Here is a 27,353-nt window from a genome sequence, read left to right on the forward strand (position 1 = left end):
TAATAACAGTATATTTAAAAAAATATTACTACCGAATTAAAATTAGCAATAACCTCATGTATCAGTGAAATCTGATGTAAACAATAAAAATATTATGAATAAAAGTTTACATTTAACGGTTTCGATAGATGTTGAAATGTTGGGAAACACTGTCTGGATTGACATTATTACATGAGTTGACATACGAATCTACCGTTTCTAACCTTTTTGATAAGAATTTAGGAAGTTCATAAATCATAACATTATCGAGATAAATATGTGTTGAAAATAGTTATTTAGGACATCATAAAAAATCTTTTAAGTTAATAATTAACGACGTAGATACATAACGAAAGTTTAGGATCTTTCTATGAGGGATGGTGCATTTTCTCTAGAATTTTGTCTATACACAATAACTTTATATTTATAAATTACAATTTTATATAGTTATTTAAGAAATTTGGTGATTTAAAAATCGATGTAGCAAATGTGTCAATCAGATTGATGTAATCGGAAGCTCATAATTCATCAGGCACTTGGAAATTTCTTGCTAAGATCGTATATTCTTTTATAAAAGTGTCTTTTAATGTCTTTAAAAAGAGATTTAACAGTGTAACATTCATTGTACATTTCGAAAAGATTACTTATAATTGTTGAATAAACGCAATAGAAGAAATTTAAAGTAGTACCGTTTGTAATAATCATTATTGAGTCTTTTCGACACCATCGCCATTTTGAGTGTAAAAAACTAGTTTCATAGTAAAGTAGGGAGAGATAATAATTTATAAGTTGTAAAGAGAGATAATAATTTATAAGTTGTTGTTGTAAAATGTTTAATGTATGAACGCCTTATCCTGTCCCCACTTTTCAAATTTTACTTAAAAAGAAAATTATTTAGCGCATACAGAGAACTGTATCTACTAAGAAACAAATTTCCTTTCCGGCACTTTAAAAACAATATCTATATATAATATGGGGAAAAAAATACCATACGTACCCATACACAATATCTGTTTTATGGGTAATAATGAGCCAGTTAATTTAAATTTGTCTATATTGTTAACATTCATGAACCAAAGGTGAAATTCACAAATTAATTATTTAAGGTTTTTGAACTGAATATGTCCATTAGGATCCCTGTGATATATTAACGGTTGTTAACTAATCAGCAATTTCACTTATTTTGAAGATTTCTATTTTTATTATAAACAATATTCGAATATATTTATAAGTGAAGCATTGATAAAGATGAAAAAAGAAAAGTACTTTAATGTTCAAGCAGTTAATAGTTACTCTTAATACTTACTACGACAAAACTAATATAAGTCACTACCAAATAAGACAGGTAATCATTCTTTTATACCTGGTATACATCAAAGTCTATAATCATTTGGTTTACTTAATCCAAATTTGCGCTTCAAATCCATGTCAAGTAAAAAAAAACAGTAGGTTTGAAATGAGGCAAAATATATTGGACGAATTAAATTATTTTATATCAACCTATTGTATAGGGTAAGCTAAGTGTACGCTGTTAACAATTTTCATTCATAAATATTCACATATTATATTTTTAGAGGTGGTAGAGCCTAGCTGGCCTAGCTGTGGTAAATTTACTGCAGCTCGAACATGGGCTGGCTCGACTTGAGAAGTACCACCCTCTCACAGAAAAGAGAAGGCGGGGGGGGAAGGCAGGGTAAAGTCTTGGTGGGAATCACTGTTGGTGAGGACAGTATTACCTACAAAATGCCAAGAAACTATCTGCAGTGTTAGTGGCGGAACACCTTTCTAACGCAGAGCCCTAGCAAGTCCGAGTTACCCACGTCCCCGTCGGCCCTCCTGGGAACTGCTGCAACCGCGCAGACGCGTGACCGCTACCATAGGATGCAGCTGAGCTGAGGGTACAGGGCGAAAGGCGAATATTCTGCGCCTCAAAACAGAACCTACTCACTAGGGAGGAAACCCGTGACAAAACCGAGCACGCTCACTGGCTCTAAGGTGGCAGCCCCACCAGTGAGCTAGGGTATAGTGGGCTAATCACTCGCTTACCTAAATCCAAAAAGATTAGCGAAACCAACACAGTACAAAACCGGACCGATCAAACTACGAAGACATTTGGCATGAAAATACGGACACGAATTGCTTGCTGGAACGTACGAACGCTGAGCGAGGATAGCCGACTAGCTCAAGCAGGAGCAGAAATGCTAAGATACAAGCTGCAGATACTCGGTCTCAGCGAAGTGCGCAGAAACGGATTTGGTGAATTACGACTGTCTGGAGGCCTTACATTTCTTTACTCAGGAAAGGAAGACGAAGAAGGTGTACGTGAGAACGGAGTTGGATTCCTCCTTTCTGACACCGCGAAGAAGAGCCTCCTGGACTGGAAACCTATCTCAGAGCGAATCATCACAGCTCGGTTTAACAGTAGGGCCCGCAAGATAACCGTCGTTCAGTGTTACGCGCCTACAAACTTGGCGTCAGAGGAGGACAAGGACGATTTCTATAGTGCACTCAATCTGACTATAAAGAACATTCGCAAACAAGACATAGTGATCGTCATGGGGGACCTGAATGCCAAGGTTGGCACGGAAAACGTCGGCTGTCAAAGACACATGGGCACACACGGGCTGGGAGGCCGCAACGATAATGGAGAGAGATTCCTGGAGTTCTGCCAGGACAACGACCTTACCATCGGGGGGACATTATTTATACATGGTGATCACCACAAGTACACTTGGAATTCACCCGATGGAGTCACCAAGAATCAAATCGACCACCTTGCTATCAGCGCCAAATGGCGCTCATCACTGCTTGATGTCCGCAACCGTCGTGGCGCGGATATCGATAGCGATCACCACCTTCTAGTTGCCAAGGTACGACTCAAAGTAGCTGTAGCTCGGCCCACAAACACCACTACCAAGGTTGGGAAACGATTTGAGATCAACAAACTACAGGACCCAGTCGTAGGTGAGGCCTTTAGGGTATCACTACGAAATCGCTTCTCCGCCCTTGAAGAGGACCATTCATCTGTCAACGCGGAGTGGAACTACATCAAAATGGCCTACACAGAGACCAGCTCCGTCGTTCTTGGTTACAAACGCCATAGACGCGAGGACTGGATGTCACAGAGAACTTGGAATCTCATTGAGGAGAGGCGCAAGTCTCACCTTCAAATTCTGGCAACTATCGATGAGGCAGTGCGCGAAGACCTGAGGATGCAATATAGGCGCATACGCAAATCCATATACCGCAGTGCTCGCCACGATCGGCGAGTGTGGGCGGAAAATGTGGCGGATTGCGCCCAACGAGCTGCCAACTCCGGTAATCTCAGGGAGATGTACAAGGCGACGAGGATCTTGACCGGAAAACGGGCCTTAAAGAAGAAGCCCCTGAAGGACAAAAGGGGTGAACTGATTGCTACATCGGAGGGACAGCTCCAACGGTGGCGTGAACATTTTGAGGAAATTTTCCAAGTCTCAAATAGCCCCGTAACACCAACCACAGCTGCCAACCTGCCCGCTGTAAGCCTCGATATCGACGAGTCTCCCCCCACTGAAGAGGAAGTAGTGAAAGCCATCCAGTCGCTTAAGAACGGTAAAGCTCCTGGATACGACCTCATCACGGCGGAAATGTTAAAAGCAGATATGCCTACCGCTGCGAACGCGCTAACACCTCTTCTGCGGAACATTTGGTCAGCCGAGGAGTTACCGGATGACTGGACTAAAGGGCTTCTCATCACTGTGCCAAAGAAGGGAGATCTCAGTGAATGCGCCAACTGGAGAGGGATTACCTTGCTTTCTACTCCGTCTAAAGTGCTGTGCAAGATTATCCTAGACAGACTATCGAGGGCCATTGAACCTCTTCTTCGCAGAGAACAGGCTGGATTCCGACCCAACAGATCGTGCACCGACCAGATTATTACCTTACGCATAATCCTCGAACAAGCATCAGAATGGCAGAGGGAAATGTATTTGACCTTTGTGGATTTCGAAAAAGCTTTCGACACGCTGAGATGGACAGGTATCTGGGAACGTTTACGTGAAGTTGGAGTCCCCGACAAAATAATCAACCTGATAAAAGCCCTCTACAGGAAATATTCCTGTAAAGTAATTCACAACGGTCTTTTGTCGGAGGACATACCAGTCAATGCAGGTGTTCGCCAGGGGTGTCTCCTTTCTCCTATTCTCTTCCTTGTCGTTCTGGATGGTATCATGCAGAAAGTGACGAAAAGCAAGCGCCGCGGCATAGAATGGGGACTGTCCAGCACTTTGGAAGATTTGGACTATGCCGATGACCTATGCCTGCTGAGTCATACACACGCCAACATGCAAACCAAACTGGACGACCTACGACGAGAAGCATTAGAGATGGGGCTAAAAATAAACACGCGAAAGACCCAGGAGATGAGGTGCGGAGCAACAACCTCTCTGCCGTTGCTCATTGGCACAGAGGCTATAGAAAAAATCCACAAATACACCTACCTAGGAAGCATAGTATCGGAGAGTGGAGGTGCCGAAGAGGACATCGCTTCGAGAATCGCCAAATCAAGAGCAGCCTTCGCGCAACTCCGTCCTGTATGGCAGTCGCGGAAGCTAACCAGGAGAGTTAAACTCAAAATATTCCGGTCCAACGTCAAATCCGTGCTGTTATACGGATGTGAGACGTGGAAGGTTACTAAGGACATCTCGCATCGGCTTCAGGTCTTCGTCAATTGGTGTCTTCGCCGTATTCTCGGTATTTACTGGCCCGAGAAAATTTCCAACGTTAATCTCTGGGAACGCTGCGGTGAGACACCGATTGACCTGCAAATCAAACGTCGCAAGTGGAAGTGGATCGGCCACGCGCTCCGAAGGGATCCGGAACACATACCGAGACAAGCCTTAGACTGGACCCCTGAAGGAAAGCGGAAACGTGGTCGCCCTAAGCAGACCTGGCGGCGGACGATCATTGCAGAGGTCAAAAACATCGGCAGGACTTGGAGCGACATAAAAGGCGAAGCTCAAGATCGAACGAGATGGCGACGTACTGTGGATGCCCTCTGCCCCATCTAGGGGACATAGGACCAAGAAAGAAGAAGACCCTCTCACAGAAGATCAGCGTGAGTAGACTTCAGTGGCTGCGTTTCATCCGATGAGTGAGAGAACCGGTTGCCCTTTCCCCTTTTCCACCCTTTCCTGTCATTTACTATACCCACGCTTTCCTGCCATTTCCTTATTCTCGCCTCTTCCTCTTCCTTTACAATCAAGGTTGGCAACGCATCCGCAACATCTATGTTGGGGATGTCCATGGGCGTCGGTCACAACTCCCCTCAAGTAGGCCGTCTGCTCATTTAAATGAAACTAGTATTATTCGGATATACTACGCGGATTTTATTATTTAAAAACTACATAATCCCGACGTTAATAAAACTTGCGAAAATCTTAGATCTCATTAGGCCGTCTGCTCGTTTGCCACCTTTCAAATAAAAAAAAAATTGTGAGAAAAGAGAAACACTTCGTATGTAGTGTGAAGATGCAAACTTGGACTAAGCGCACGTTGATGATGATGATGATAATATCGTAGGTGTAAGTTAAAGAATAAATGCTTACCATTCTGTACATCTTAGACGTCTTCTTTCACGGTTTTTTATGTTATATATTTCTTAGGAGGTAATATTTATTAATAATTCTTATATTGATATCCTTACCGCAGTGCCATCACAAGGTCGGGGACTAAGGTAATAAGATCATGCAATGTTTGTTAAAAATAAGTAATTATTATAAAATCTTTTTTATTGTACTAAATAAGTTGCATAGGTCATAATCATATACGACCTTAGAACATCTGTAGCATACTTGTTTATAAGTTATATGTAAAATATAAATTACAATTTTTTTCGGATTTAGCAAAAACAACTGAGGATTCGTTACGACTGTGGATATTTCTAATCTTACTTTTGGATTTTAAGAAGGTTCTTAATTGCTGACAAATTTGAATAGTTTGGTTTGTTTTTTTTTTATATTTAGTTCTAGTGTTGATTCTCTTATGAGGTTATAATGTTTATTTAAGGTCTGATGATGTTTAATCTAATGACGATGGATTGTGAAAAAACTGTAAACATTTAAATGAAACTAATATTTTTCGGATATACTACGCGTGCTTTATTTTTTGTTAAAACTACATACTGCGGGCAGAGGAGATGCACATTTCGTCGGCCCGTGATCACGGTTGCTGAAAAGTAACTGAAACGTCGGGAGTCTTAGATCTCATTAAACTGTAAACATCCATTTTGAATGTATAACAATATCGCTGTCACCGATTTGGAAAAAAAAAATATTTGAAAACTTATTTTACTAACAATAAAACGAGATGAATAAATCATTTTTTTTAAGCATGAAACTTAACTATCATGCTGAAACTGAAAAGTAATAAATCTCTATTCAAAACGTTATGAGGGCAATGTAACCCTTCTCAAGCGCTTTCCGTTTGGTGTAAGTTCCTTGAACACGTCGAGTACTTTAAACATAACATGATGCGTAAGATAACTTATCTTAAAACATAAAAATAACTTTCTAGCAAAAGCTTCCGTCACTCGTAGGTTTGCTTAATGACATTCAAGATCTTACAAAGGATTTTTCGTATTTCTTATTAAATATATTTATTTTTTATTTTTAAGCTAATCACTAAAATTATTCACAAAGAAGAGCCGGTAAGAACTATAAATACGATAGACGAAGACTTTTTTACAACTATTACAGTGTAATCACAACTGTTTCAATAAAATTCGTTAAAAATATAATAAATTTAAATGTCACATCAACTTTATCACATATTTTTCATTTAATTTTTGACTCAATTTATAGCACTAGGGTATATTGCGTGATTTTTCTACGAATATAGCGAGGTACACTCTAACAACTAACTGATATATGAGATCAATAGGATACGAAAAGAAGTAACCAGCTTATTTCTTCGTCTAATGTTGATGAATGATATCTATAGCAACCATGCCAGAAAAATAACATTGAATTTATAACACAGGTATTTTTTCCCCTATTGTTTTTATTAAACATAAAATAGAATATTTTATCGGAAGACTTTATTCAATGGAAATAAGTAATATTTACCGATTGAATTATTCAACACTCCGACACTTCTCGTTCAAAAATAATAATAATCTTGTCTTAATCTTGGCATCCTGAAATATTATTCTGTACAAGAGTTTAAAGATAAAGATCTTAATATAAAATGTAACTTAAATTAGTTATTAGAAACGATGTATCGTTGTCATAAGAATAGAAAGTATAGCCCAAAACTTCAAGTAAAATCTATGTACATTTCGCGACAAAATCGATTTTTTATGCTAAAAGGGGCAAACGAGCAAACGGCCTCCCTCGTGGAGGTAGTTACCGTATTCCATGGACATCCGCAATACTATTATTGCGGACGCGTCGCAACTATGGGTTAGGGAAGAGGGAGAGGAAGGGTAAGGCAAAAGGAAAGGGCAGGAAAGAATGGGAAAAGGGAAAGGGCAATAGGTTCTCTCATTCATCGGACAAATCTTCACGCCTATCTTCTGTGAGTGGGTGGTATTTTCCCGGTCGAGCCAGCCCATGTTCCTGATGTAGTAACTTATTTTTTTTTTTTTTGATGACGCAGGGAAACACTCTTTTTACGAGCCGTCTAACCGGCCTTGGTGGGGCCGGAGAGGATGTGTGGGACTCGGCCTGGGCAGGCCCCTACTCACTAAAACCACTGCGAAAGCCATCGGCCGCTATGTTGGTGCACCCCGTGCGAGGCTATACCACCTTAATTCTTTTTTATATTGTAGAAATTAGATAGAAGTTATATTTTAATTGCTGCTAATAGAATGGTTTTCAAATAATAATAAGTAAAACTTATTAAATATGAATGATTGAATGACGCAACTAACACACTAAGGTACAGTTCATATAAAAGGTGAAGTGTGACATACGAGTATCCAAAAGTTTACAGTAAACAAAGAATTCTTTACATCTTTGAAATCTATTTACAAGCTGTAATTAAACTAGCGTTATGTACATTTTAATTGTAGATGTGTGTGTTTTAAGCATTTATTTTCAAGGAATCCTATTTCCTATTTCAAGGAATATTATAATAAATAAAAACACATAAATGTTAGTGGGCGGACTCGTCATATTGAGTACGAGACTGGAAAAAAAAATGAAAATTGCTCCAAATTCAGTTCATCACAGAGAAATTTACTGCGTAATTTTGTTATTTCTAGTGCACTTCCCTGATTTGGATATAAAACGGTTGACTGGAATAAAGACGAAAATGACTTTTTAATACAAGTGAATTGATACCGTTTCGTAATAATAAATACTGCAATAAAAGACTTTCATATACAATATAATAAAGTAAATGAAAAGATTAATAAATATATAATATGGTTCTTCATAAATCTCTGTTTATTTTTATTTAAAGATTAGATTTTACTTTCGCATCAGTGAAAGTATTGTTTGCATTAAATAATAATGTAAAATAATTTAAATTTCTATTAATTTTAATATCAGTAATAGCGACCGAGATATTAATGAATACAATTTAAGTCATATACACCTTTAAAGGCTTTTCCACGAACATGTTGTCGGTTCGAGGTCAGGCTTTTATTAAAAGCTCCGTAGTAAAACTCAAAGGTAACGGAGGTGAGCGGGTTAATTATGTAAGTAAAATTACTGATAAATATGACTTTATTATTAAATCATTTCTTTAGTAAAAGTGCTTGGACTATTTTTAGTACAACTTAAAGTAGCTTTTCATATTGCTAACACATATTTAACTGGTGACCACGTGTTCATTGAACTTATTATCTTCTTTCTTTAAATATTTGATTAAATTTAATAAAGAATATAGGAATCAGGACAAAAATCAAAAATTTTTTATAGGCCTCACAATAACCAAAAATTATATTAATCTTTACAAATTTAAAAAACTTTGATAATTATTTTTACATTAAAATATATTTCTAAATCAAAAGATTTTTTCATAATATTATTTATTTACTTAAAATTGTAGATTTAATGAAAAAATATTATTCCTATATAATAATAGACCCCCTATTTAACTCTTTAACAATGTTGCAAGATATTTAAGAAAAAAAAGACCATTTCTTTGACTTGTAACGCGTCTCTAAGAGTCATATAACTACCGTTACTAAGTTTAGTAAGAAAGGAAATTTGTGACAGTTATGTTACAATTTCCTCACTAATTAACTTATAACTAGTATGAACAGGAAGCAATGAGCGAATCGAAGTTCACTCTTAAACAACGCTCACGTAATAACACGCCTTGAGGTAGCGACAAAAGCTTTGTACGACATATTAATGTTTAGAGAGCATGTTTCAGTTTCAACACCAGTATGTTTTCAATATTTTGGCACATTCAACAGATTTAGCATGCATGTCCTATTAAGCTTAACAGATAAACAATGAAATTATGTCAGCGCTGTAAGCGATACAAATTACCAAATTGAGTCGAAAGCATATTCAGCACACGTAAATGTGAACGCAACTTGTTTTACGCCAACCAGTGTAGTTTGGTCCGTTTCAGGCGTATCGGTGAGGGTGGCTGCTGTAGTGGAACAGATCACGTTAGGGTGGTGGGTTCAGCAGGCCGGGTAGAGAGTTGAGAGCAAAAGTGACCGTCGTCTCACAGTCGCAACTCGCGCACCGACCGCTATTGGCGTACACGCTGCTACTCACACAACGTACGCACAGTACCCGCCACATTTCAAATCAACGTTCGCAAAACTTAGAAATAACATCGCAATCATAGCCACTGGAGCGTTCAGAATAAAATTCTTGTCACTGACAGTGTTCCATTGATATCTGGATGACAAAAACGTTTTACGAACGTTGATTTGTTGATGTGCGGGGTTTGAGTTAGTTATTAATCGTGATCCAGGTGTTTCCTTCAGTGCCGGGTACGATGGTGATTTACAAATAATATAAACAGTGCTATATATTGTTGTTTCATGATATAATTCGAACATTATTAAGGTAAGAATCTGTGCTGTTAGTGGATGTTTTGCATAACATTATCTGTAAGTATTCTATAGCCTTTAACAGTTACTCAATAAGAGTTAAAATCGTAACTTACGCTTTCTAAATAAGCGACCATGAGTGTGGCCGCAGTCACGATTAGACTGAATTAATTTATATTTAAGATAAAATTATAACAGGCTCTTATTTTCCGCTATTTTTATTTATTAAACAGTTGTATATTATATACATATTACATTAAATTATACTTAATTTAGAGAAGTGATGTTTTATTTGAACAGATCGATTTCTCTTTAATCTTGGTCCCTTTATACCGGATTTTATGCGTTTATTGTACGGAAAAGGAAATCGTGGTTAATAAAACTATTCTATTTAATTAAACAATGTTTTTATGTTTACTAACACTTATTTTTATATTAATTATTATAAAATGAAATTATTGAATTAATTATTTAATATTAATTGTTGTATATCAGAAAAAAATCAAAAACCAAATTTTATTTTTCGAAATTTAGTTTTTTTTTTAATAAAACATATTATTAAGTCCTAAATATTAATAATTTTCTATGATATTTTTGTTTTATTATATTAATAATTACATATTTGTTAAATACTATCCCTATCTCTCTCTACAACAACTTATATTTCTTCTATTAACCACCCAATATTAATTGAATTAATTAGTTACTCGTATTACAAGTTATAACAAATTACAACTCAATCCATTTATAACTATATCCGCTTCAGCAACACATTCTCTTTAAGGATTTATTAAAATAAAACTCCTTTCTGATTGCTAAGTTAAAAATATTTCAGTCTTAATACTAAAAAAAAATAATCTTAGTTATAAAATTTTTAAATATGAACATTTTTAGATTTTCGTAAAAATTTTAATGTATTAAGCTCAAAATCTTGTAAATTTTTATATACAAGAGTAAGACCTTTATAAAAATCATTTATACATTCATTTTTATTTCGAGAAATCATCATTTAAATTAATTTCTATTTGTCATACTTGGAGCTCTTGTGCTTTTTGTTAATCCTACAGTCTGTAGCCGCCGGCCAGCCTCGTACATTTTATACTATATTAAATAATTGCTGACAAAAACTAGTCCGAGCGAGACGTTACTTTCTACTCCATATTTTTTGTATACCTTTTAAAAAGATTCACAAACATTTTATATGTACTCACACTATTTTTGTTTCTATGTAAATATGTTATAAATATATTTTTTTCATTAAACATATTTAATAATAATGTGTATAAAATAAAATTTATAATTAAATATCATCAATCCCCGTTTATAGCTCAACATTTGACATTTATAACGAAATGCCAAAAAAAAAAAAAAAACAATTCGTGTTGGTAATTTTTTTGTTGAAATGTCATTTTTAACAAGCACTTTCCACTGACATAAGTCGCAATAAAACTATACACACATATACATATATATATATATATTGACGTATTCTCTTAATCGAGTTTTCCTTTTATTATTTCATTCATATATTAATTCTAAGTTAACTTCAAATTATTATTATTTATATTATTCTATTATACATACTTTCACTTAAATTGGACATTTATTTAAGGAATTTTTGTGATCTCTGATACAGACCAATTTATTTTTTTTTTATAAAAAACAAGTTCTCTCTTTTCTGTTTCAGGATTTTTTTGCGTTACTATTAGAGTGTCTTGTCTCATTATATGTAGAAATAAAAATTGCTATTATGTGTTTATTAACTTTTATGTAACACAAAAACATACACACTAATATATAAAATATTTTCAGGATCTTGTAGAAATATAGGATTTCAAATTATTCCCTTAGAAATATGAAAGAGTTCATTTTATATGAATATTCATATAATTTAAATATTAAATAAAAAATAAACGTAATGAATTGTTACAAAATAAAAACCTCTTAAACAAATCGTTGTGGTTACAGAGAAAGTCCTTTCAGAGCATGTCGTCATAAGGCAATATGTTCGTTGATACATAAATAATAGAGTCTAGTTTTCTTTAAAATTGCTACAGTGCTTTACTTTGTGTCGTAAAACAGTTTTAATGATTACTATAATACTCAATCCAAAACGACTTCGATCGTTTAAATGAACAAATACTTTTAATTGACGTTTAATTTCATTACAAACGCACAGACTTTGTTATATTATCATTTTAAAATTGCATTTAGAGATATGCTTGTCTATATATGTTTTTATTAAAATAATCGCCACGCGCGTTGATGTCTTTTATATGGCGTCCGTTAGAAAATTTACATTAACAGGCTACAGAACCGTACGAACTACAGATAGACGATAAATATAACTCTGATGTGAATTAAATTTAATAAAGAGTTCCAAAACACCTTTTAAATGACTTTTCTAAATGAACTTTCCCATTAAAACGTCAGTAAGTTTTAACGCCGGTCATAATAGTAAGCATAATTAGTTAACTTTCTTATAGAAAGCAAATTTGATCGATATTAAAGATGTTCCGTCAAGTTTTTTATAGGAGGCTTTGAGTTATAAACACCTGCGTTAAGTCGACAGGGTTGGCACCGCAACCTTCAGAGACACACTCAATGAAACATCAACAACAATTTTTAACTCGTTTTAATTTAATAAATATATAAATAACTCTTAATTTATTATAATGAGTGAAATCTTAAAAGCAAAAAAGTCACTAGATAAGTGCCGACAGTTAGGATCATAAAATTTATATTTAGCATATATTACAAATAAAATCTTTTTAATTATGCACAAACACACACACGTTAATACAGACACACACATACGTAGCTAACAAATAAACTAACATTAAAACAAACGACATTATAATATGAATTGCAATCGTATTATTTTCTAAGTCATTAATTCCATTTGTCACATTCTGTAGTAATAAACTTTCAATACAGATTAAAAATAACAGAGACACTTTCATTTAAAAAAAATATATCAGCTATGAAGGTTGCACATGTTCTGTTTAAGCTCACAGTCCTGACATATCCTTACAACTCATTGTTTCAGAGTTCAGTCTGTGATTGTGACTGCATTCAGTTTCTAATGTGGGTCAAGTCTGTTAGAAAGTATAACCTGTTCCGTTCTGGATATAGATCTGACATGATATTAAAGTCTCGGAGATTGAAACTCCACTTGGTCATTGAAAATCGGAAAAGAAAGTTAATCATAGTGTATACTTTTCTTTATTATGGTCTAAACGTCCTTAAGCGTAGTGAAATTGAACAAATCTCTACTCTATAGAAAAATAAATTGTTTTTTATCTCCACATGTCATATAGTCTAGTTAAATTTTATAATTAAATCGATAAGAGTTGTATATCAAAATAATATATATTTATTATTGGCTGCATGTCAATTATATTCGGATGTTTTTGATAAATTTAATGATACCGTCGTAAATTACACCGTGTCTGATGCAGAATGATGTATGAGCTCTGATAGAGTTAAATTTAATTAAAATGCCTTCGTCTATATTCAATGAAATCTAAGCATTTTCATTAAAAAACAATTTTTACATAGATAATGATATCAAAGATTTTTTAATCATTTAAATGAAACTAAAATTTTCGTATTTTTTTATTATTTTTTCGTCTACATAATCCCAAAAATGTGGAACACTTCATGGTTTTTCCTGTCATCCTTCAGCAAGAATGACTGCAACGCTTAGTTTAATTTAAATACTGTTAGTATAGATTTTTGGAAATTAATTTTTTCTAGAAAGTTACCGGTTTACTTCTATCTATGTTCAATATTTAAATGTATGACAATATATGGTATTTTTATCACAGCGACAAACATTACACTTATCTAATTTTTTTTCCAAAATTCCCGTCAATTCCCTTACAACTATGGTTTACGTAAATCAAATACATTAACAATATTTATAATTGGAAGCAATCAATGCTTTATTAAGTATTACGTTGTATTACGAGCGAAAGTGTCATTGATACGGCGCGTCGGACAGCTTTAGAAAGTAAACAGATGTCGTGGTATGAGATATTTGTTCCAATTCAATTATTTGAGAGAAATAATTTAATTATAACAAGTAACATAAAAATTAAACAAAAAAATCTAAGATTTCCGCGAGTTATTTAAATGAAACTAATATTTTTTCGGTTTTATTACGCGAATTTTTATATTTTAAAAACTACATAATTGTTATATAACATAAGGTGTGACATGGTCGACTGATAGACATTCACATCTCGTCTGCCCGTGGATCACGGTTGCTGAAAAGTAACCGAAACGTCGGGATTATGTAGTTTTTTAAATAATAAAAATCCGCGTAGTTTATTCGAAAAATATTAGTTTTATAAAAATAATCTTCTCATAAAGTGAAAATAAGTCAGTGTGAAAACTGGCAAAACTTAATTTAAGTAATCAGTTTTTACGGACTTAATTTTAAATTCGTTTAAAAAGATATAAATAAATAATTTCTTTACCATGTATAACATTTTTTTTTATTTAATTAATAAAATATGATAAATGTATAAAAATTACAATAATAAATCAGCGTTAGCGTCAAACGTTATCGTTTTCACGAGATTATATATAATTTTGTCTGTGACATAATGACATACGTCGTTTGAAAGTGCTCGGTTCAAACTCAAGTGGCCGTGAACGAGCCAGGTAATTCGTATACAGGCTCCGTATTGTACATTATACGAGTGTCACCTATACTTATTTGTTTTATTATTGGATTTAGAATTGCAATTTTTATTTAAAGTAATTCAAATCTAAATGAAATGTTTAAAATTTGCTTGTCATAGCTGTTGGGAATGCTTTTAACTAAACTAACGATCTGTATATACAGTAAGCGATATTCGATTCTTATTCAGTACATCAGTTTGATAGTTAATGTGGAAGGATTTGTGAACTTTTAACGCTCCGTATAAGTGTGACGGTGCAAACATGTTGTAAACATATCGTGCTTCAACGAATAATGCTGTTAGAACGTGCGAAATATGTAATTTGGGAAATTGGAACTCTTTTTTGTATCGTCTTAAGGTTGTATTTAGCGTATTACAAAATTACTTTATATACAACAATTGTATCTGTTAAGAGAGCTATAAACATGTAAGAGGCGAAAGTGAACGTTAGAATATCTCGGATTTTATTTTTATGCTAAACAATACCTTTGTTATTTGTAAAAGTGACTGCCACAATTTTTGAACCGAACATAACTCAAACAGTACAGACCGTTTTGAATTTTAATACATTTTTATATAATGGAAATATGTACATTGAAAGGTATTTTTTGTAACAAAATTTTATTAAATAAAAAAAGGAACTCACGTATTCATTGTCATTTAAAGATTATACTGATACGAGTGGAGCAATCAGTCCCAAAAAGGCATACATAATTATGGAAAAGAGCTAATACTCTTACACTGCTGGATCGATAGTAATGAAACAGAGCTAAAAACTACCATAAGGAAGCTGATTTTCAAATGAAATAAACCGCATTGAAAACGAATGATCCGTTTTAGAGCTACGATGACACAATCAGATACATACATAAGAACATTTTTGAGTTAAAAAGAAAAATGTCTGTAACTTTGAAATATTTCATTCGTTATAATTATTAAATATGAAACATTTTGAAAAAGATAAGATTCCATAAGATAACATTTAAAATAGATAAGATTTCCCAACATCCCAAATCACCAACCCAAATAACACGAAGGTCTTAAATCCTTTGTTGTTTAATTGAATATATTAAATACAATGCAACAGGAAGAGATTCTATCGCCATGCGTTAACCGACCTTATTGACCTTAACGCTGCATTACCATGTATTGTTATGCAATGAAGCGGTAATCAAACCAAATGCATATATAAATCAAAGTTTAAACGACTAATCTGTTTTATAACAATGGCAGGTAGATTTAAGTTATTTGTAAACATTTTAGTTAAATCTATCAAATGTTGTCATTGCAGTAAGAGTTAATAGGATCAAGTTTCTGTCATTTTCCCTTTATTGTATATTAAAACTATATACATTTATTTCAACTGGACAGTGCTTGACTATCATAGCTATTCTGGTACGATTAAGACTGTTTTGAATGAAATGTATCCGTTAGATTAAAAATGTGTATAAGAAAGATCATTATGGAGCTGTCTATTTTATAAGATGTGCCTGGTCTTTGTAGTTTTGTGTTGCGGTTTCATTGTGAAAGTTAAATCTTTATTAACCAAACCTCAGACTATTTCTAGAACATATAGGCTTTAGAACATAAATATATATGAGTGTTACTTAAGTTATAGTGGCGATCCACATATGAACGCTTTAACTATAAATAAAATTAAAAAATACAATAAACTCTTAACATATTATATAATTTGAGGCCTAATTCTAGGTAATTATTTAAGATATTCATTTGAGCTAGGTGATTAGGTTCAAGGTATTGTTAATTATTGACATACATCACGGTACTTGTGCGAGAATGTCTGTCAAGGCGTGTGCGTGTACAAGATGGCATATACCTCCTGAAAATGTACATCACATTTTCCGATACAAGATTAATTATAATAAGGACCGTGACATGTGATATACATAAGATGCATAGTCGAGTACGTCTTATATAAAATACTGACATCAATCAAATCTTCATTTAAATTGACTACATATTTCATTTTATTAGTTCTTAATAAAAACATACAAAGATCTCTCCACCAACAACAATAGTAAACGTAAATGTAAATCAAATATTATTTGAGCTACAACTTAAATTATCATTTAATAAATTTTGTATACAATAACATATAAATAATAATAAATTGCCGTAATAATTTTGGAACGACACTGAGGCTCATTAAGTCGTTAAGACGACACTATGATCATGTGTTGCGTGCCGCGTTTTGTCACGACAGGGCTTCTCCAATTAACATATGATTATTACCAATTGTATTAACCTATCGATATTTTTTGTTAGGAATAATTTTTTTTCATCAATATGTCCGACCTTTGATATTGATATGGAAATTTCAGTATGATGCATTTTTTGTACAAATTGTTCTAGAAAGCTTGCTTCGAATAATCAATGTAATTAATAGGAAAAAAAAACCTTTTGCTTTTTCCATCATTAATAATTAAATTGCTATTCAAAGCAGATCAAATGTTTCACCTTGTAGTAATTTATCGATAGATTATAGTGTGTGAAGCTATAATGAATACACAGGAAATGTTAAACAATCGGCGAAGATTGTACGGGAGACGATAGAAAACTATTTCCTGACGCGGATAAAAATTTTTAGAGTAGCTTTATACTGACTAGTTTCACCTTTTTTTTAATTTCGCGAAATTTTTATAATAAATTTTTTGTTGGTAAATAAAGCGGAGAGTTCAATTTTATTATACCTGTATATGTTTATATTTTTTAATTTAAAACAAAAGAATACTTAATGGTTTAAAAATTTTCTAAACTTAATTTGCATTAATTTATCTACATTGAGTAAATCTGTTTATTTCATAACTACCATTGTTAGCTTTCTTCACTTTCGTTGAGAACTTACCCACAATATGTATAACAACGAAATATTATATTTATTAATTAATTTACGTAACATGATCTTAACCTTACAAATAAAATTAACTTTGATATAACTGAGGCTGTTATCACATTGGTATCATTAAAATCGATTACCAAGTAACAATATTCAATGTAATTTATAGAAGAGGTTGGTTTTCTGTGTATTTATAATGAAGAAATATGTACTTATAACATAAAAATAACTCTGATATATATATTCTACAATAATTTTCTTGTAATAATCACTTTCCATAAACACATTTCTATACTTTATTTTTATTTTATATTCATGGTAACATCGAGTTGTTCATATAAGTATTCTCAGCCACTGGACTCTGATTAACCTTAACTCGGTAATCTTGGCTTACTTTGTAGTAAAAAGATCTACCCGCTCAAGAGAACCACGAAGGTTGTTATCTTGAAGAATCTCTTTACATTAAAATGTCATGTTGTAAACACAGCTTGACTAATTATTGTTAAAACCTTTTTGAACTTGTTACTTATTATTTATTAGAGCTTAAAATTATGCTGTATCAATAGATTTTGCAATTATTTGTGGCTCCATTAATAACCGTACATTTTAATTCAATATATGAAGAATTTATGTATTGATTGATGACAGGATGTGTCTGAAATTTACACACAAAATTAATTTAACATTTTATCAGAATAATAACAGATTTTGATCTGTATACCATATTGATGTATGTTGAAATAAATCCGTGGGCTTTCTATGGAAGGATTTAGAATACAAAACATATGTCTAAGTCTTTGTAAAAGATCCAAATTATCGAGGTTTTAAGCGATCAGAACCAATATAAGGTAAAGGAGAAAGTTCTTGACTAATGCTATAAAATACCATAGTTTATTAATTTATGGACAATGGAGATTGTTTTGCGTAGAGACTTTCCAGCACCGGCCATAAACTGACTTTAACGTCAGTTTACAAACTGTGTATTGATTACCATTTACGTCACGAGACAAACTTTATTAAAGTTGAAAAATTTAAATGAAGAAAATTTCTATGAAGCCGATCAGAGCGGAACACAATAAACAATTACGTTATACTAAATTGTCGATGAACTATAACAGTGTAATGTATAAAAGGAAGAATTGCGTCAACAAAACATTACAGTGCCCGCTCCACATGGCAACCAGGTCTGATGTGGTCAGCGACCGGCTGTTGCAAGGGAGGCGCACTCACGCGTCAACGTCGCGTGCATTCATCTTTTACCAATAAACCCTTTTTTCTGAACCCTATTTTACTACGAAGTAATAACATCTTTATTTAAACACTCCTTTTCTTATAGCCCTTTTATTTATTCTGTTCATAGTGAACCGATGGTTCGTTTTGCTCAAGTACTCTTTTATCAATACTCCTTTCTTTTAATTGTTTGCTTACTGAATAGTATTAGCAAATTTTGTAGATACTGAATTTGCATATACATATATGTATATATAATATTCCTCAGACAAATCGTATCCATATACATTTTCCGACAATATTTTGTGTAAATGGAAAAATCATGAAATATGAAAAATATTTGTTTCGACAACTTGCGTTTATTTTTGGAATGCAGTTGAAATACTTCAGTGGAATCACTTTCCAGTGAGTTTATTTTGATAGTGAAAGCGTAAGATGGGAGTGTGCGATTAAGATATCAGTAGATTAAGACCAGTTCTGGTTGATTGGTGTGAGACTGAGGTCGGGCACTTTTAATTACTTCTAGTAAAACTTAAATAAACCGAATATATTATGATTAACATGTTCCTATATTTTTAATATTACATTAATACTTTTTGGATAATTCTTTTTCATTTATAAACAACTACACATAATAAATGTTATAGTAAAAATGATATCAATATACAGGGTGTAAAAGTAATGCCTTACACTAACTTTTAACAATTACTTCTTGTGATATTGATGATTTAAGAGTTAATATAAGCTGCGTTATAGAAATATTATGATGTTTCTATAAAGATTATTTGTAAAGAACAACAGAATATTTTGTTAATATTATTATGTTGTTCTAGTAACGAGGATGCGAGTCCTTTGGTGGTGTGCGGTAGCGCTCCTGTTGTGCCTCGCGGTGACCAGCGCCCAGCGAACTCAGGTAACATTATATTACATATGAAATAAATCTTTATTACATACATTATAAATTTTTCACAAATCAAATACTTCATTCTGGAACTCTATCTACCAATCAACCTTACCCTAACATACGAAAATCAAGATCAATTACATTAAATGCAAAAATAATATTATATAAATAATAATTGAAAAGTATTAAATTAATGATGTTTAAAAATATAATATTATTACGAAACCATACATATATATGTTGATATATAAAATAATATACTAATTTTCGTCATATATAATAAATAGATAATACTTTATCGTACAAAGGAACTCCTTTATCACAATTGTGCGTTTTGCAAATATTTGTTTTCAAATACACATTTGAGATAGTTAATAAAAAGCTTTAGTTGATGTGTATGTATCATAACCAAGTTTTTCGGTTACTCTGTGATTACGGCTGTTGAATAGTAATAAAATTTACGGAACATGTAGAAATAAAAAAATAAAAAAAACGCTTAGTATCCGAAAAACTTGACTTCATATGATATCAGATGTTTACGTGAAGAAATCATAGAGATCACATTCATTTAATACATCTTAATGGCTTGTTATCACAATAATGTTCTATAGTAATCTCAGAGTGAACATCAACGGAGCGTTTGTCGTAACAGCGATCGTTTCGTCTTGTCTCGTGTAACATTAATTGATAATCTTACTTTCTCGTAACGCTGCGTAATTCGGTTGGTTTGTCGTTGGACACGCTTCTGTATTGATGCTTTCATTCGTTTAATTATTTAATGTTACAGATATATTATGATAACATTATATATTTGTATCAATTATCACATATACGCTGTTTCTTTTTTATATTAATAAATTATATAGTTAATTTTATGTAAATAATTTCTTGGTTTTTGTGGACGTGATTTGAATACATAGAAATGTATGGCATCGTAATTATCTAAATAGTATGACTAAAATTAAACTTACACTTAATATGCAAAATAAAATCCATGTTATGAAAGATTGCATAAAAATATTTGAAACAAATTACAGCGTGCATTGACCTACCAATGAATATAGTACATGTGCGTGTAAACCACTTTCGATAATGGCATGTCGCGAATCAGAGATGCGTCTACAAGCGACTTCTCCTGTATAATTGGAATTCAAATTATACAAACAATAGAATTATACAATTTAACATATAATGTGTGACTCCGGGTGTGACGCGTTATCACCTGTAATTTTTTTCTTTTGTTCTTAAATATTTTTTATCGATACATAGTGAAATAGTAATGTAGAGGTAAGGAGATTGATTTATAGACATCAGTCGCAATTTAACATATTACAAATAATTAATTGCTTGTGAATATGTTTATTAATGAAACGCTTTATACGAATCTTCATTAAAACGGACACCTCTAAGGCTTTCTTTTGAACAAATAATAATTACGTTTGTGATCAGTTTCACCGACTGTATAAATGTTTACATGTCTATTTGATCTCTATGGCACATATGTGTGTGTCCGTGTATGTCATATAATTTCTAAGAGAATTCCATTAAGATTTCAAAACCTTGCTGACATTTTAAAATACCTATTCCACTATGAGTATCCAGCGATCAAGGAAAGGAACCGTCTCAATAAATTTGTACAATCCCGGGTTATTTGCGAGCTGTAATTGTGTACTGATTGCTGATCTGCGGTAACAATTTAATGCTGTTATTGAACACTTTGCATGTAATTCGATGTTCGTTTTCGGGTCAGTGTTGGTGGTTACGATCTTTAAGCTATTTCGAGCTATTAATATTGACTTGTCAGAGAATTCATATATTGCGGGCGCAAAAAAATATTACACTGAACATGAAAAGATCAAGTAAGTTTTTCATTTCTGTTTTTTGTTTTCCAGTTCTTCTTTACCTGAGTAAACTTCTACTTTCTCATCCGCATTTTTTTTGCCTCGTTTAATCTCCTGACTTATAGACAAAAAATATTTTCTTATTTTTCGGAATGGAATAATTATAAACGCGTTGTGATGTGGAATCATGGAAAAGTAATATTTTAACAAATAAAAACGATAAGGCTATTTATAGAACGTTGGAACTTTGCGTTATCCTAAATTCACTATCACAGAGCATTATCCAAATAATTTTTTCAACTTTTCACTCGACCTTGTGAGCGGCCTTGAGTCGTTTACAATATTGAACTAATATCTGATCGAAAGAACAATGTTATCTTATATCAGTAACAGAAAGGAAACTTGCAAAAAGTCGTTACAACGTGTCTAATGATACAGTTTTACTATACATTTACATATTTCGGTACTCTATGTAAGATAGTAATATGTTTCATGTCATTCTGTGCCCAACTGAGACGCCGTATTTCTTGTTTCTACAAATATCTATAACAGTTATATAACGAGTCATTTTCCGTACAGATATCGTATTCTGTAACAGCCGACGGAACGAATCGGATTGCATTACTATTTTCGTTTTTACATCCACGTTGCTAACAAACCGGTCAATGTCAGATTTACTAGTTAATTGCCTTCGACAAATTTGTTTAATAGTCATTAATATTTTCGTCTGTGTAAAAAAAAACATTTTTGACAACTCAAATTACAATTAAATATATTAAGTCATTTAAAATTCACATTATTTTTAATATATTTTTGATGAATACATAACAACTTTACTTATTGTTGATATTCTTGATACATATAAGATTTACGTAACGTTATGTCAAGTAAGGCGATGAACACATTGGTACAAAAAGCCAATACAACTATAATACTTGTCGCTATATTATTGTGAATGGACTATACTATATTACTTGACAGATATATACGTAGAGTGTGTTTTCTATGTAAAAACAGTTCGGTTTAAACAAAATATACCACAGCTAGGGATAATATATTTTTGGTCTAGCACCAGTATGATAACATTTTTTACTTTTAATCAAAATTAACATTAATAGCTGTTTCAGATATGAATCATAATTAATGTTATGCAAAAATTATGCACACTTATTAATCTATAAATAGTATTCTATACATTTAGTTCTACAGTACTCGTGAGGTCGATCTCTATCTTTATGCTCCACTTGTAATTAATTAGCAAACGATATAATAATATAGCTATTGAACAAAGCCTTCTTTTGTATAAATTTAAAATTTAAATTTTAGCTTCTTTTATTTTTTATAAGAAATATATTATTAAGTTAAAAAAAAAAATTATATTATTACATTAATTTATTCAATAAAACAGTAAGCTACATGATCACAACGTATAATAATTTTAAACTTGCGTTTGCCACGCCACGGAGGCTCCATTCGGGAGGCTTTATCAAAGATACTAAAAAAATGTGTTGCTAATTAATAAAAGTCAAGGCTCAATTAAAAATTACAAGCTATAAAAAGGCTGCTTTACGAAATCATTGACGCTAAAAATATAAATGGACACAGAAAAAAAAAAAAACAGAAAAAATACCTTATTTCTTAAGGCTTTTCTTTCATATCACATCTTATAAGTATTAAGATAAATTTTCGTAATTTATTTATTTTATTGGTTATAAATTAAGCAGTTCCTATAGTTGGAAAAACTAAACGGATGAAGTTCAAATTCATTAAACAAATAGACAAGTCAACTGACATCGTTAAAAAACGTTTTTGGAAAAAAAAAAGAAATTATCACATGAAACTTGAACAATGTTTGTATATATAAAATTTCACTCATATTATAATTCAAAACATAACAATAATGTAACTTTCTTTGCCCTTTGCTCGTTTGTGTGCGACATTTAAATGCGCACGCGCACTTTCGTTCGGATCCTCTGACCTTAATGCATTGGCGGCCGCTGTGAATTTTAATAAGTAATGCAAGTGTTGGCAACAGTTGCTAATCCTCCTGCAACTTGTGTTACTTATGCAACTTGCATCGGCATTATATACTGTGATTTTATCTCGTATTTATGTTGTCGTAAAAATATACGTGCTTGTTTAAGGTTTCAGTTTTATCTATCTATAAATGTGACCCGCTATTGATTTTCATCTTATTTAAAATTTATTAAAATATCCCATCGAAATAAAAATCTTCAATAGTCTGACTCTAATTTTAATAAAAGTAATAAGTTGTGTTCTTAATTATTTCAAATCTTTAAATTTGCAGACATGTTCTATGTTAAGACAATGTTCTATGTTCTACTAAATATTTTTCAAGTTAACAACATTATTGTAGGTACGTGAAAGTGTATTATAAATTATAAAGTGCTTGTTATTTAAATTGAAAGATTTCATATAATTATGTGGTTAGTTTTATTAATTTTTCTCATATTATTTCAACAATAACTACTTTGATTTCGTATTCTTTTATTTTTTGTTGATTGATTCCTATTAATTACAAAATAAATGTAAAAATTACAACTTATTCCACAATTTCGCATCAGAAATCGCAAAGAGACTATAAGATATTTGATATGGTTAGAAATTTTATACATATATAAATATATATACACATATATTGTTATATATTTAAAATAGACAAATACATGCAATTTAAAGTTTTATTTTATGAAACTTTAAAGTTTAAAATGGTTTACTTCCATTGCATATTTTTCATCATTTTTCGGTTTAATACGGTGGTGATTAAGATGAATCTTTATGCGTCCAGTTTTTATATAGACCAATTATTTTATCTGAAACAGTTGTACATTTTATGGTGTCAAGGTTCTTCTTGTCGTTCTGAATTTCGTTTTGCTTGTGAATTATATATTCGCTATTTCATATCTAAACCAGTTTTGTAAAACTTATATTTTGAAACAATGTTAAGTTGTCGGTGTTATTGGAATAAAACGGAAACGAATAAATAGTGTGTGAGTTATTGGAGAATAAAGGAGACGATCAAATGTTATATATTGTGAAATATTGTTCACTTTAGTATTATCTTTGTTTGTGAATAAAATTGTTCCAATTTAACGATACAAATAGAGTTAACAATTCTTTTCATCCTCATCCTTCTGGCTTATGTCCATTTTCTTTAAAATACAAATATTTCTATAGGAGATATTCCAGAGTTTTCAGAGTTTATTGTAAATAAGATGCAGTCAATGAATACTATCGAAGTAATGGGTGCTCTCAATGTATTATTGTCTATTCAACATTCAGAATCGAAAAATTTCTTGCACCATTTACTATTATGACAGTTCGTTTATTAAGGCTCTATATACATCGTAAAACTTTACAAGTTTGACAATTACATATTAGCATAAATAGCGTCACAGAATTTGTTCTTAAAATGCTTGAATTACAAAATTACAAATATATTATGCATTAATGATAACAATCGAGTACTAAAGTATGGGAATTCCAATAACACGAGATGCCATCAGTATTGGTATTTGTGTTATATTGTGTTATTTATGGCCGACGTGTTTTAATAATCGGAACATCTCAGCGTTTATTATGAACATCAATTTTGAAATTGAGTTTTTGGTTTTCTGTCACAAATAATCGCAAATATGAAAATCGACTTTGTATATTTGTGGTAGAGTTGAAAATTAAATGTTCAAATTATGATTACCTAGATGTCTTAGGGTCGAAGGTTGTAGCTCGTCTAATCATAATTATCTACTGATTACTGCTAAATGGATCTGGTGTTTATGCAATTATTGAGAAAAAGTACGTTTATTATCGATTCAATTTAACGTTGATTGATGGAAAATTATTTATTATATTGAGGGCAATTATATCGATATTACTATTAAAAGTTGTATGTTTATATAAGGTGTATTGGAGGTTTATTAAAAAAAAATATTGTGCGTAAAATCCTTCCGCGCGGAAGAAGTGAAACTTCGTAGTGTTGAAATGAAAACAGGAAGGGGTAATTGATTTTTAAGGAATTTTTAGTTTTGCCTTTAAGACAAACTTTACTTACATTACTTACAAGTGACAATTGATTACCCACATGCTTTCGAGCGCCACGCATTCCCTCTCGCTCTGTCTCTTTTTATCCCCCCTCCTCCCCCTTCCCCCGAAACCGTTAAACGTTAAACGCAACCTTGTTGGAAATCGCATAAGTAGTTTCATTTCAAAAAATCAACGAATAGAGAAAATTTTCAAAATACATATTAAAATATCAAATAGTTTCAAACGATTCTGTTTTTATTTTATTATAATTTTAAACACAAATGTCACAGCCTATTAAATTGCAAATCCTTTCATCTGTAAAATTAAATAAAAGCGATCAGATAAAGCTGAGGACCTTGGTCGCAGCGGACCGGACTTTTAGGAGCCGTTCCAAATGACGCATTCGTACAATGGCAATACTTAATATCATTTTATAACATTGGAAAAACTAGTTTTACCAAAACATATTTAGTTAATTAAACTTAAATAGTATCCGAATATAAAAGGGCAGAAATTTTTATCCAGAATTTCAATTATTTTAAATAATTCTACTGAATAATAATTTAAATTATGGTGTATTTGTAATTCTAAGCTTTACGCTATTTATATTCTGATATTGATTGGGAATTCTTATGATAGTAAACCAGCTCCCTCTGTACGATATTGTAACTACCCTCTCCTAAATGTGTTACCCTTGAATATTACATATAGGATGTAATTACTGGACTGGTGATTCTGTTACAAGTTGTAGAGCAATAAGTACTGCCTAAACTAATTTATAAAAATTTATAATGTAGAAGGTCTAGTTTGATCTAAACAAAAAAACTAGTATAATTCTAAAGAGATTTAAACAATATACGTTATGTAATACTTAATGATTGCAAACTTTAAAATATTTGATACGTTCTATAAAATAGTAAACAGAAGTAAAGTGACTCGGTCTGAACACAATCGTTGTATACGGAAACGGTAAAAGTATTGTTCCGTAATGGCGGTTATAATTTGTAGAACAAAACATTGCGTCACGTTGTCTTTTAATTCTAAGAGAGTTTTAAAGATATTAAAACATTATGAATTTATAAATATGGACTCATTTCAAATATAATAAAAGTGACATTATTCTAATTAAACCTAATCTAATTGAAAATGGTGTGTGATTAGAAATATCAAGGTAATATATGTCTTCTCACACAACAATGATTTGTAAATAAATATATATATATATATATAAATTTATCTTTATTATGTCATCAACATTGTTACCATCGAAGAATATTTTATAATGCTCTAGCACTTTGAACAATTACTGAAATTGCATAAATTCCTGTGTAAAATGAATGTAAGAATTGTTCATTTAATATAATTGAAGATAAAGTAATTTAAGTGTGCTTCTAAAGCAAGACAATCTATTTAACAACGTCAAAATCTTATTATACGTGATTATTCTAGATGGTTAAAACAATTTTTTTTTCATAATAATCATATTACCCCTATTATTGTATTAATTTGGATGTTTTGAAATTTCAATATAAAATCACGTATACATTTTATGAGGATTCAAGCAGAACTAATAATGTACCAATAAGATTGTTTTACGTGTTTAAGCCCACAAAGTAACATGATTTTGTTTCAAACATTGGTTTCACTAACAATCAATATTATTTGGATAACGTTTTAGATTTCATGACAGTAAATCGTGATCACTAAGATTTTTTTTGCTAAATCTCTAAAATCAAATATTATTAAACGTATTAGGGTATTAAAAATACTTAAACTTAAAAAAGTTTACTTTGAATAATTCAATACC

At 31.8% G+C, this 27,353-nt stretch overlaps 1 pseudogene; it reads left to right on the top strand.

Moving 5' to 3' along the window:
- Window positions 1-9,652: 9,652 nt before the first annotated feature.
- Window positions 9,653-27,353, top strand: part of LOC116766347 (mucin-2-like) — a 48,181-nt pseudogene continuing 30,480 nt past the window's right edge.

The sequence above is a fragment of the Danaus plexippus genome, chromosome 15 (genome assembly GCF_018135715.1).
Source record: "Danaus plexippus chromosome 15, MEX_DaPlex, whole genome shotgun sequence".
Taxonomy (NCBI): Eukaryota; Metazoa; Arthropoda; class Insecta; order Lepidoptera; family Nymphalidae; genus Danaus; species Danaus plexippus.